General features: G+C 43.3%; 1 protein-coding gene across 5 annotated transcripts in view; it reads right to left on the bottom strand.

Moving 5' to 3' along the window:
* PXYLP1 (2-phosphoxylose phosphatase 1) overlaps positions 1-13,650 on the bottom strand; it is a 61,416-nt gene extending 47,766 nt beyond the window's left edge. The window contains exons 1-3 of one of the 5 annotated variants that reach the window (XM_049803664.1): positions 4,712-4,877; positions 3,608-3,745; positions 3,087-3,147 (exon numbers count right to left, since the gene is read on the bottom strand). The gene's annotated coding sequence lies outside the window, so the exon portion shown is untranslated. Of the gene's footprint in view, positions 1-3,086; positions 3,746-4,711; positions 4,878-12,846; positions 12,934-13,544 lie in introns of those variants that run through there. The other 4 variants (XM_049803663.1, XM_049803661.1, XM_049803665.1 and 1 more) reach the window with 4 other exon arrangements.
* Positions 13,651-14,089: the final 439 nt, after the last annotated feature.

Raw genomic sequence — 14,089 nt, 5'->3', positions numbered from 1 at the left:
CTATTAAGAAAAGGAAACATGTACCACTCCATGGTAATCATGCACAGAAACAGCAGGAAGCAGTGCCTATCCAACAAAGCATAGCTACATGTTGATATGTAAAAACTAATAGCTACTTACAAGATAATTTTATTTTGAAAGTACTTAACATTTTAGCAGCAAGCATCTGATTAAAAAAAAAAACAAAACTAACAGCTAAGTTGCAAAAGTTTAATATATTTTAGTATTTATAACATTAAAATATCTACATCTAAATTTCTCTTTTTTCTTATTCCAAGTTTCTTCCTTATCTAGTCAGTTCTAAAATCCTCATACTGGCACAGCTGGTCTTGAGATGTGCAAAAGCTATTGAAAATGGCACAGTAGTATTGCCCAGCCTGTCAAGGTAACCATCAAAAGCTCTCACTTCATTAAAGCCAAGGGATCAAACAGAGCTCTTCCTCAAACAATTCTGTACCTCTCTACAGCACTCATTATTCTCACTGTGCAGCAAATTCACTGCTGGATTTAATAAGTACAGGTGAAGAGTTGCTTAGCATTCAGAAGTGATGAAGGGACCACTAGCCATACTGAAATTTGACCACACCTTGAAGATAATCCGGATAATCTGCTGTTCTCAAAACAAAAGGTCCACTTGACACTGAGATTGTCGCTTTTAAATCTCAAGGTGTGCAAGCAGCTAACATGGTGAACATTTTAAACATCTTTCTCCTAACCAGCTTTCAGGTTTGAGCAGGACTGTCATACAGTTTTATGCTGGGAGTTCTGGGAAAGCAGTCTTCAGTTTACAACTTCAGCTTATATCCTCCAAAGAACAGTTTCCAGCTTTTCAATGCTGTCCTACTCAAATCACCATTATGAGTTGCCTTCTTTCAGAGATCAGCAGCTAAGAGATGCAAGCAGAAAAAGTTTTTACAAAGTTGTATTGGTTTTGTGTGGCAAGGTTTTGGTAGCAGGGAGGGTTACAGGGGTGGCTTCTGTAAGAAGCTGCTGGAAGCTTCCCCCCGTGTTCAAGAGAGAGCCCATACCAGCCGGCTCTAAGACGGACCCGCCACCGGCCAAGGCAGAGCCAATCAGATAGTGGTAACGCCTCTGGGATAACATTTTTAAGAAGGAAAAAAAAGTTGGGATGGAGGAAAAACAGCCACCGGAGAGAGGAGTGAGAACATGTAAGAGAAACAACCCTGCGGACACCAAGGTCGGTGAAGAAGGAGGGGGAGGAGATGCTCCAGGTGCTGGAGCAGAGATTCCCCTGCAGCCCGTGGTGAAGACCCTGGTGAGGCAGGCTGTCCCTCTGCAGTCGAGGGAGGTCCACGGTGGAGCAGATATCCACCTGCAGCCCATGGAGGACCCCACGCCGGAGCAGGTGGGTTCCCGAAGGAGGCTGTGACCCCGTGGGAACCCCGCGCTGGAGCAGGTTCCTGGCAGGACCTGCGGATCTGTGGAGAGAGGAGCCCAACGGAGCAAGTTTTCTGGCAGGACTTGTGACCCCGTGGGGGACCCGCGCTGGAGCAGTGTGCTCCTGAAGGACTGCACACCGTGGAATGGACCCATGCTGGAGCAGTTCATGAAGAACTGCAGCCCGTGGGAATGGCCCACGTTGGAGGAGTTTGTGGAGGACTGTCTCCCGTGGGTGGGACCCCACGCTGGAGCAGGGGAGGAGTGTGATCAGCCCTCGTCCTGAGGAGGTGAAGCGGCAGAAAATAACGTGTGATGACCATAAACCCCATTCCCCATCCCCCTTGTGCTGCTGGGGGGTCTTGGTGAAGAAATCTGGGAGTGAAGTTGTGCCCAGGAAGAAGCGAGGGGTGGTGGGAAGGTGTTCTGAGATTTGGGTTTATTTCTCATTACCTTACTCTGGTTGATTGATAAATTGAGCTAATTTCCCCAAGCTGAGTCTGGTTTGCTCGTGACAGTAATTAGTGAATGATCTCTCCTGTCCTTATCTCGACCCAAAAGCTTTTTGTTATATTCTTCTATCCCCTGTCCAGCTGAGGATGGGGGAGTGATAGAACGGCTTTGGTGGGCAACTGGCATCCAGCCAGGGTCAACCCACCACAAAAGTTTAGGTTTGCATTTGATTTTTGTCAGTCCAAGTCCTTTAGAATGTATGTCTTTTATTTAAATTAGAACCTACAAGTCTATGAATCCCTTAAAATTAGGCAATAAAGACAAGTCATGCAGAGACATCTATATTCAAGTTATGTTTAGTGCATTAATGTTGTAGTTAATGTAATGTAACGTTAAAACATTACAACTACCCTTTATGGGTTTCCCAACATTGGAAGTTGACTTATTTTGCACCCAGAGATCTCCCAGTTTCTGGAATTTCCTTAGGCTTACACCAGTTTTCTGTTGAAATTATACCCATGTTTTCTTGAACAAACTGGGGAAAAATAAAAAGTGTGGGAAACGTTAAAAAGCATGAAAAGATCATTAAATGTTTGATTCTTTTATCTTTTTCACACTTCCACAGAATGCCATTTAGGCATATCAGCTTACCTCCTCTGTACTCTGACCACTAATCACCTTGCAAGGAACCACTTCTAAAACCAAATGCTTCTGACAATTCAAACAAGAATTTTTGGAAGAAATACCGTAATTGTGACCTGTAAGTATCCTTTTTATTCCATAACATTTCAAAATCACACTTAAGAACACTTGAATACCAAAAGAGTATTTTTTTTAAGATCAAGCACAATAATTTTTGACATGTAGTCACTAAAGGGTATGAGTACTCCAGTTATTTCTACATAATCGATAGTTCCTAGGACTATTAATAACAAAAAAAAAAAAACCAAAAAAAACCAAAGTAAATGCATGAACTAACTTAGAGATGAAGAGAACTACAGTGCCAAAATATAAGGTACTGTAAACAACTAATTCCTTTGGGATGATGCCATTGCCCTAGACTACTCTTCTCCTTCTCCAGTCTCTCTGCTATTACTAAAATTATCAGTATATGTGAGAGAAGTTCTGAACAGCTGCAATTCAAATATAATTTCTATGTCCCGTGCATACTTCCCTTAAAAATAAATAAACACTTTAAATTTAGTCTCCTTTTCCCTTCTCCCCAGAACACTTACCCCTTTAGAGATTCAACTTGGGAGATAGTCTGCTGCCTTCCTGCCCAGGCTCTGGCAGCATCTGGAAGACAGAAGCATTTTTCCTCCTACCAGCTTCACTAGTCTATTTATAAAGAACATAAAGTGTTCCCATCTGCCACAAAGATGACATGCCCCTGCCTGGAGGAACTTGCAAGAGTCTAAATTAGCTCTGACTGTAAACAGAGGAAAAGCAGGATTGCACACAGAAACAATTATGGAACATTTATTGCAACCTGTCTGTAGTCTCCTTTATGTTCTACTTTGTGCCAGATTTAGACATCTGTTTAGATCAGAGGACAAAGTGATGGTCAGCATCAAAATTCATGCTTGCCAGCTCAGGCATTCTCTCTCTTCTGATTCTAAAAGTCATACTTTTTAGTCACTGATGTTCTGCTGTATCACTTCACTCTGGGGGGCTCAGAGCCAAGACAAGAACCTCTTTGCTGAATTCTACTCCACATTAAGCAAAACACACAGGTAAAGCTCCACACTGCACCCACAGGAACCTGTGAACTCCAGTCCTTCATTAGAGATGCAAACTGTCCGAGTACTGACTTCTCCAATTAGGAATGTTTGTCCTTCTACAAGGCTTCTGGGTTCCAAATGACAGGTGTCATGCTGATCCTGCTTTCCATCAGCTGTAAAAAAGTATTCATTTACTTTTAATAGGTGCCACACAGTTCTTTCCCTCCTTGCTGTTTCCCAGAGGAAAACATGATGACTTACTCTGTCATCTACCACTGCAAATCATCTCCACCCTTTAATACTGTCCCTTTTACAGACTCTGCTCCTTTACATATTTTCAAGTCCCACCTACCCAACAGATTACTTTTTCTCACCCTCCCCAGTAGGTTTTGGATTATATTAATTGTCAGTACCTGTATATTTAAAAAACAAACCCCAAAACCTACATAATCATATATACAACATGTCCCTATACCAAAGGTATTTATAACACACACAGTATTTCTCTTTCCTTGGTTATTTACCAAAATTGCTGTAGGTGCAAAAGTTGGAAACAAGTCTTAAATCTTTTTTTGGCCAGCAAAATGTTTTTATTTAAGTCTGTATTTATGTCACTGCTTGCAAGCACTAAATATGACCAAGTTTTAGTTTTCCTATTGCTGGTTGCATCCAGCACAGGATCCATAGGATAGCATCCAGGGAAGGAATGGCGACGGATGCTGTCATACCACACAATATATCTGGGTTATCTTGCTGAGCTTGTTTCTAAACCAGTACACTGCCAAGCAAGCCACCAAAACATAGGGATGAAAGCATGCTAGAGCAGATTTCCATCTGGTTTTCCCGCTTCAGAGTTTACAGAGATCAGGTGCTAAGCCCAAATATGCCCTCACTACAGCTGTTGTTACAATCATTTTACACCACTGCATTTTCTAAGTTGTAATGGATGCATAATCAATTTCTACAAACATGAGAGCAAAACAGGGGCCTTCATACACCCTTGGGTTTCACACCTATGCACTTTAACAGAAACAAAAATCTAAACTCAGTATGCAGTACTTTTCAGTTTTTCTAATTATGAATACATAATGAAGATTTGTTACACTCCTATTAGGTAAAAGAAAGAACAGAAAGCCTACCAAATAACAGGAAAAAGCATCACTGAAAGCTGATTAATGGCATGCCCTTCTGTAGCGAAGAAAAAAATTTGGAAACAAATTGGAATACTTTGACAAGTATTTGTTTTCCATCTGACAATACAGAGAAACTGCATGTAAATATAAAACTTTACGTCTCCTAGGTCACACACTAGTCTGCCTTTGACCACTTTTTTGAGGACAGGCTTTATACAGAAACATATTTGCTGCAGATTGATTCTCTGCTACAGATAAAAGATTTTAGAACATGTCCTTGCACCTGACTAAGATAAGAAAAAAAGCCCCATGAAAGTTCTGCTACCAGGAGCATTAAAAACAAGCACATGCTGCTGCCATGTGCATTTTTGTAACATTTCCAAGAATCAAAGTTTCTCTTGCTGTTCTGTTCCTAAACCTCCTTTTCCTCATCGCAGCCTATCATAACTATTCATTTTATACTACACCTGTTACAAACCTGCTCAGATGAATCAAAAAGCCAAAAAAGAAGTCCCCAGCTCTATGGAAGCTACACATTTTAGACTACCAAAATGAAGTCTGAGAAAGGCCACTTCATTCAACAGAAGAAACCCGCAGATCTACCACTGCTGTAAGGTCTCTCAGAGTGCAGCAGACACTCTGAATGAAGATGGATGTGGTTTTGAATTTGAAGCTGCATTTTGAACAGAACATGATATAGCATTGACTACTTCCTTTCAAACCAAAAAGAAGCTTTACTGTTGTGTTAAGTCTATCAATAAAATCCAGTCTATAATAAAAACTGTCAATTACAAAGCTTTAAACAGTCTTTATATAACTTTGGATCACAAACCATTCGCCTTTTTAAAAAGTCAGACTTCATGGCATACCCAAACCATAAGTACTGAAAAGACTACTGCAATTCCTGTGCTAGCTTAATACCTCTTCTGTCATTTTCATATTCCTTTTAGGAATTGTTGGAAGTTTCCACGCTTTGAGCTTCCATTTTCCAACTATGCTGATTTTAAAGGTCTCACTTGGTTTACTTGTTTGAACAGCAAATGTATGAGAGCACAAAATATTTCAGAGTAAGGTGTCCTTAACTTTGGTTTCTTTTGGTCCACTTAAACCTTTAGTTCAAGAGATCCTTCCATTCAGACAAACTTCTCAGGAAGTGCTTTGATCTGGGCTTGACTACGTCTTTTTGGCTGAAAATAAGGTCAGTGTCCTACAGCTGTATACATTAACGTTACTCTGCAGAAATCTGAAAAGAGTCAAAGTCAGTAACAACCCACCAGTCCAGCAAGTCACTTTGGAGGTCCTGTGGAAACAAAATTTTAGTACCTAGGAAAATCTGTCACAAACCCAACTCTTCGTCATCCACTTCAGGAATGTCACCATATTCCTACTCCTTTTCCTATGCAATGATAGGTCATACACATCTCTGAACTGCAGGGAAAGTGAAAACAAAAACAAAGGAAGTGCTTTTACTTCCTTAAAGGAAACTGAACAACTCTTTTTTAATATTATTATGCAACTTGAAAGAAACCTTATGATTTTTACGGCTCCAGGCCAGAACTGAGTCTTAACTGGCAGCAAAACCATTCCAGAACATACAGACAATTAATAATTCTTAAAAAACAGCACCAGAATGTAATTATTTTAAGCTTACCATTTTAAAACGATATACCACATGCTCATAATTGTATGAGCATAGATCCTAATCGCACACATCACAGTCAGTGCCTGATAGATAACAATGCACCTCCAAAAAGCACGCAAAGGCAAAGCAGTTAACATGCTTGAATTGTTACGCTTTTTTTTTTTCAGTTAAGCCTTTACTTTCTAGTTTTAATTCTTTGAACAACTCCCTCCCCTACTAGAACACTCCCCTCTGCATGCATTTCCAATACAGACCTTTGAACATGCCTCTGAACGGGAACGTGCCTCCCTCTGCTCCAGTGTCAGGGGTTGTATTCTGCTACAAATACTTTCTTCTAGCACTAACTTTTAAAGCAAATATTGCAGGGATGCACTCATACCTAGTAGCGATCAACCAGTGAAGTCAATTTGAATAAACAGAGCAGTGAAGAAAGCTCATAAATGTAGGAAAATGTTTATTTTCCCACACCAGGTCGAAGTTATCCTGTCCAACGTTTGAGATTATGTTAGCATGAATGACAATATTTTCCTCTGCATGTCTGCCCTTCCACTCAGGTTAGATGGATTTGAGAATAGGACCTAAACTCCCAAATCTGTCCTTATTCTTTTAATTCCAGATAATCTTATGCTGGGTCCGTTGATAACCTGCCTGTACATGTCTATATTCCAATGCTGAAAGGTCACACAGCCACAGTTCTCAGGGGTTCACACAGGTTGATTTGCTTGCAGTATTCACACTGAATGGATTTGGGGAGATTCTAGTTAAGTCGTAAGAGCTCACTGACTTAAGTACTCCAAGCTCTTCAGCCTACTTGCCATCCCACTTTGTATCCTCTCTTCAACTGGTCCTTTATCCCTCACCCTCTGAAAAACTCCCAGAATCTGAATCCACTAAATTCCCCTGGCAACTCACCCACAACCCCACCCGTAACAATTAGCTAGTCACACCTTCAGCTTACCCTAAAACTTCACATCTGGCGATTTAGCCATTACTGACAGCTTTCCATGAAGTAAAACACAATTTTACTAAATTATCTAAATTACAGCTATGAAAAACAGCAGGACAACAACGTAATGTTGGAAGTTTTTATGCAAGAGGGATGGAAGGGCTGACATTTATTTCACTACTGATTACACTTCTATTCTATACTTGTGCTCAAGCTGTATTTTGACCGTCACCCCAAAATATTATTTCTCCTGACTACGGCCCTGCTATGAGATCTGTTCCATACTATCATCATATGCCAGGTCACCCAACACTTCCATCTTCAACCACCTCTATACAATCACAAGGATTCAAAATTACGGGGTAGGTACACACTTATGTTTCCTGTCTTCCAAACGGAAAACTTTTGTTTCTTTCCACAGGTATGCTATTACCCGTTGCAGCACCAACAGCTGGCAGTTCATACTGGAGAGAAAAAGAAGAAGAAAAAAAAAGACTAAACAGACTTTATTCAGCGATTTTGTCATCTTCCTGCAATCTAACCCTAGAATGGTGACTACACAAGTGCATTAGTAGACAGCATTTTCTGCTGCCCTTTCTTCCCCACAACACTTCATATAACTGCCAACTCGCCTGGCTGCTGGATAGCTGAATGGGGAATAACACAGGCAACATACTGGAAAAACTGCCATGCTGCTGGCAAAAGAGCATGCCTTCTTTTTTTTTTTTTTCCTTGATCCTCATGGCAGTGGCACAAGCTAACCTCTAGAAACACACCATCTTACAGTTAGAGACAACCCCAACACAAATGTACAAGCAGGCAAGTTATTTCTTCAAAAGGAAAAATAAAAATAGGTTTAGGTAAACAGCACTGGCATTAAACACGATGCCCTAGCATTTAACTTGAAAGGCCCATTGCCCACATTTTTGTTGCTTAGTTCCACAAAGTTGTTTTCACAATTTACTGGCCCAACAGAAGCTCCTTATGAAGGCACCCAAAAGTCTTCACAGACAGAAATGCAAGCCTGTGTTCAGACTTCTACTTCAGGGGCAATCAGTAAACCAATGCCATAACCATAGATGAGAGGAAGATGAACAAAGCATGAAAAATATGGCAAAGTGCAAGATCCAGTGTCAGCATTGCTTTGCCCTTTTAAAATAATCGTTAACAACAGAGTGTACCAGGTATTCACAGGGCCTCCCTTTTTATCACCAGAGACTATCAGCATTAGGAAAACAGTACAGTACCTCCACTATGTAAGTAATTGTGGAATTTATTATAGTGGACACTGAGACAGTTATGGTGTTTATTTTTTTATTTTCATAAGGGAAGCCACGAATCACGTGACAACTTTCCAGGGAAAACTGACTTCATTCTTGGTACCTGAAAAAGTTTAAGGTGGCTGTAGAAACTATGGATGAAACAGCTGCTTAACAGTCACTGACTAGTATTTCCAAACAGCATTTCTGAACAAGGTCTTTACCATCTGGGACAAACAAATAAGCCTAATTACTTCAGTTTCCAAAAATCAGTTATTTTTAAGAAATATGCCAGCTATCTAGCTGTTCAATGACCAGTTTACCTAATCAATACAAAATAGCCTGTCAATCTTGCTCTGAATCCTTTGCCTGTCATCAGAAACACACTCACCATCCACCTTTGTAGTCCTCCTGGCAGATGTTCCTATTCTCATTTTGTACAGTGAAAAAAAAATGCTCTTTTTTTGCTGCTTAGGAGGGACTATTACATTTATGATTCAGGCATTATCTGAACACAGTAAAATGGCATTATCTGATTTTTTAAAAAGAATCGTAAACACTGATTCTCACAGTACAACTTCCCACTCTTTATTTCTTCACTGAGCAAGAAAATGCCTCATCCAGCTGTAATCAGAGACCACCTAACACGTTCAAAACAAACAAGAATGTTAATTTTGAATTCTAACCTAACCCAATGCCACAAAGCAAGCCACATGGGCAAAGCTCACGTGCTCCTGCACAGATGTAAGTCAAGCCTCAGGTATCCTCTGCTACAATTTTCAGACAATCAAATTTCCAAAACTTTCTGCCCTAAAGGACTTCATTTGGGTTTCACCAAAGCACAGCCTGATTTTAACAGAACATAAAGTGTTCCACAGTCTGTACGACATTTCTAGTATCTTTCTGGAAAGCTGCTACATAAACCTTTAGTCACCAGCATCCTATATGTAGCTTTATGATCAACTGTTTCCATTTCTATTTCTGTGTAATTTATACCATACATTGGCCTCCACTCCTTACGGAAAGCATTCTGGAAAGCATTTCAAAGAAAAAAAATTCTTTTCAAGCACAATCTTTTTATCAGCCCTGCAATATGTTAGTACAATTCCAGCAAAATTATGATGACACTAAAACCCATGGAAGTAGAAATTTTGCATGAAATCTATATCTAAAGTCTCCTGCCAGGCATTTGGCATTTTTTCCCTTTTTGTTACACAATTTCAGTTTTCATTTTCATAAATAATTTACCACCCAAGCTAGAATATTTTTAAATATAACCTTCTGAATGTGAATCAATGCACAGCTCACTTCCTGACTCCCTCTCCCAGCAAGTCAAGATTAAAGGCTACATTCAAACACTTCCCAAATGCAATGCACTGCTTGAACAGTTTTGACCCAAACCGTGCTGCCTGTCCAACTTTTGAACCACTGAGGTTCTTTTTAAGCAAATCTTTCCTCACCCTTGAGGCTGCTGCCTAGCAGCATTTGTGTGTGCTAGTCAAGTGCTTACCAGCACAGTAGAGCTGCCATGCTGTCTTTTGGGCCATCTTTTCAGTAACTGTCTTGTTTATCTACCAGTAACTCCCAAAACCTTCCTGTAACAAACTCCATCTTCTTTAATCCTCTCATACTACCTTTACCAAATGATTCCTTCAACACCTAAAGCCATAGCTGCATGTTTTGTGTGTGCCTCCCAATACTCCTTGAGAGAGCATCTTCATCATTTTGGCAGAGGCAGCTTTGAAGATTCCACTCACCTGAACAATTAAGGTACCACCACTTCCTTTGTAGCAGCCATCATAAACCATAAATCTAATCGTATCTAAATCATAAAGCATATGCTAGCAGGTGGCTTAACATTTAATTCCTAGGCTCATTTGAGGTATATTTCTGAGCAACACACACCGCACGGTGGTTTTCTGCATATTAATTACCGGGGGGAGGGGGGGGAGGTATTAGTTAAAAGAAAATAAAAGCCTTGGGGAGAGGAAGAGAATATGCAACTAGAACTGACCATAAATCCAGATAAAAGCCACACTTAGGATCACAAGAAGTCGTCATTCATCTTTCAGGCAATAATATGCAAATACACATAAGATACAAGCCTTTTATAACAAAAAAAAATTAAAAAATAAATAAATCTGCAACTTCAGCAGAAAAAGCATGCAGAAAAATTCAACCAAAGTCTAGTTTTCAAAGGTCTCCGGTGAGATTATGAAAATTAACAACAACCTACAGAAGATACCTCACAGGACACTTAAGGTTTCTTTCATCTAAGGAGGTTGTGAGGGAAGTATGTAAAAATATACACCCCACTGTAAAACCACTGGAGAAAGCAAACTTCATGGGGGACAGTAGATTTGCACATCCTGAAACATTCCTTTTTGTGTGCATTCATTCCAAGATGCCCGCTTTTTAAACTAGAAAAAAAAAGCCCAAAAGACAAATGAGGGATGTTAGAGAAAAGCAAGTTCACCATTATGAAACTGAAACAATATTACTAAATATTAGAGGTACACCTCTGTTTAGGCACATAGGTACAGATACATAGGTTTAGTTACACCAATGCAGTTTTATAGCTCTGTTGTTGTCAGACCTTCACGTGAGACCCTGCTATTCCTCAATACTTCCTTTTTTGCAGAACAGGGAGCTTGGTTAGTATGTATTGAATCTTATAAAAATTAATGTTTCAGCACTACTGAGTTGACATAAAATATTTAAGACACTACAATTAAAAGCCATTAGAAAGAGGAGCATATGTGTTTTAACTACATGTGCTACTTTTAGTTACCTTTTTGAGAAGATTAAAATTAAGCAGCTTTTGCTTTTCATCCCACTCACACCCTCCCACTACAAATTCTGTCTGAGCTAATCCTCCCTCTACAGACGTCAAAACAGGGCATAAGTATTACAGCTACTTACTGCCAAAATGTGTTGGTTTAATATCCCATTACTATTGTAATACTAGCACAATAACTTATTATATGTGACAGCTTTTGCAGTTAGTCAAGGATAAAGCCACTTACTCTGTAGTTTTTTCATCCACAAGAAACTATATTTGTGGAAGAGAAAATTTAAGGTCTGAACTAGGTGCTCATCTCACACTATAATGCCAGACAAAATAAAAGGCTTATAAGGTCATCACAAGCACTCTTCCCACCCCATCATTTCCATTGTCCCAGCCTTTATGTAAAGCCATCAGGTTATGGTATTTACAAATACATTGTTTAACCCCTTACTTCCTAGCATTTTTAAAAAGACTTTCACTTTTTTTTTCTTTTTTTTTCTTTTTTTTTGGGGGGGGGGGGGGGGGGGGGTGGCGAGGTAAGTGCAACATTCCACGTGAAGGCCAAGACAATCTCCTTGTCAAAACACATTTCTGATGTAAAGTCCATGCTTGTCAAAAGGTTCACGATTATCTTCAGGAACCTGCAGCGCAGAAATACACTAAGAAGCCCGTTCAAGGCTCTAAAAATACTTAGGTTAAAATAGATACAACGAAGGGACTGCTATCAGACACACCAAAGACAACAGGCATCAAAAAAAGGCAAATTCAAGTAAGTTACTCCACTCCAGCCACAGCACATCGACCAACAAGAGGTGACAAAGTACCAGCCCGCTGGAGAAGCACAGCACCTCTGCGACAGCACCCTTCGGTTCGCCAGCCAAGGCTGCCAGATACGGAGTCGGCCACCGCAGAGGGGCCGACGAGCCCCTCTCGGGCTCCTGCCTTGCACGACGTGTGTGCGCTCACGCACGCACACGCGGTCTGGAGGCGCTAAGCTGCGCGGACCGCTCACACACACACCCGGAACGGAGCCCGTGAGCACCGAGAGCCGGCTGGCTGCCCGCGGGTACCAACCCGGAGGCAAAGTTCATCCCGCCGAGGCCCCGCGGAGGCGGCCAGGCCGGGCGCGGGGGGCAGCTCGCCGCCGGCCGCAGACCGCCAGCCCGCGCGGCCGGGACCGCCGCCGCCCGCAGCACTTCTGCCGCTCCGGGTCTCCCCGGTGCGCGGCGTAGGCGGGAACGAGGGGGACCCTTCCCGGCCCTCGCAGCCGGGCGCGGGGTAGCCGCTCCCGCCGCGCCGTAAACGCCCGCGCCGCACCCCCTCTCTCCCCCGGCGTCGGCAGCGGCCTCCCGCCGGAGCCGCCGAGTATTTAACATGGGAAGGGGGGAAGGAAGCACCGCGGATACAGCCGGGTCGTACCGGGGCACCGGCCCGAGCGCTCCCCGGCAGCGCACCCAGGGCACCGTCCCGCCCGCGGGGACACCCCTTCCGCAGCGCCGCCCTCACCTGCTCGGCGCCTCCGCCGGGGCCAGAGCTGGAGCCGCTGCCCGCCGCCACGCCACGGCTCCGGCTCGGCAGCCCGCCGAGCGCCTCCACTCCTGCGAGCGCCGCCCCTGAGCGGCCGCGCCGCCCGCCGGCGCCCCCTGCCGCCCGCCCCGGAGCGGAGCGGGGCCCGCCGCGCCGCCCCGCGGGGCGGTGGTGCCCGCGACATGAGGGCGCGGCGGCGGCGGAGGAGCTTGAGCCGGAACCTGCCCGGGCCGCGCGCCCCCGCTCCCTGCCCTCGGCTTCCCCGGTGCGGGACGGGACGGGACGGGACGGGACAGGACGGCGCCTAGCGCGGCGGGGACGGCCCGTCCGCCGTTCCCACAGCTGGGCGTGGGGAGGGGGCGCCCGTTGCTGTCCGCCGTACTTGCGGTCCCCGGGCCGCCCGCCGAGGGGCTGGGCAGTTTCAGGCCTCTGAGGACGGCTTCTTTCCTGACCACCGTTGCGGGAGAGCAGCGAGAGGCTCCGGGGCCAACAGCGGGCATCTAGTCGGAGTTCCCCCGCATCGGAGCCCTGTGTTTCCAACTTCATGCTGCTTCCAGCGTTTGAGTAGACGGCCACCGGTTAGTTCCCTGGAGGCATAGCAGAAACATCTAACGCAGCTAAGCAAAATGGTTACTGCTAGCGACTCCACTCGCAAATTCTTCTCGTGCTTAACTTACCAGGAAGTACAGCTGGACGTTCTCATAGCCCTTTGTAAGAAAAGCCGATTTCAAGTCTTTGTCAAAGGAGAATTCCACAAATCTCAATAAAAAGATAAAGCCAACATATTCCATTGTATAGCTGATGCAAGTGAAGTCATTTCATAACTTGCAAAGTATTTGCCTGGATTTGCTGCCAGCAAAGAAGCTCCCAGCTAATCAGCCTTTCCTGTCGTAGGGGCTCATTCTGCTCTACCAGCAGGAGCACTTGTTTAATCCTACAAGCTGATCGTCTTGCAAATACATCAGTTTTTCACATCTCCCTAAAACAGATGCCAAAATTAATTCTGCAGATTTGGGGAATGCCTTAATTCCCTTTACAGGCACCTCCTTTGACATGTCTATACAGAACCTAAGCAAATCCTGGGTGATCAAAGTAGAGGTGCCGACATGAAACATTTGGCAGCAGGGTTTATGGACAAATGGCTGCAGGTTCTTTTTGTTGGAGTCTGGAGTCACCTCAAAGAGTATGTGTGGTTCATATAGTCCCGCAGTTCCACTTGAAA

The sequence above is a fragment of the Accipiter gentilis genome, chromosome 6 (genome assembly GCF_929443795.1).
Source record: "Accipiter gentilis chromosome 6, bAccGen1.1, whole genome shotgun sequence".
Classification (NCBI taxonomy): domain Eukaryota; kingdom Metazoa; phylum Chordata; class Aves; order Accipitriformes; family Accipitridae; genus Astur; species Astur gentilis.
Note: the sequence above shows the minus strand (reverse complement) of the source record. Positions and strands in the feature narration are given on the sequence as shown.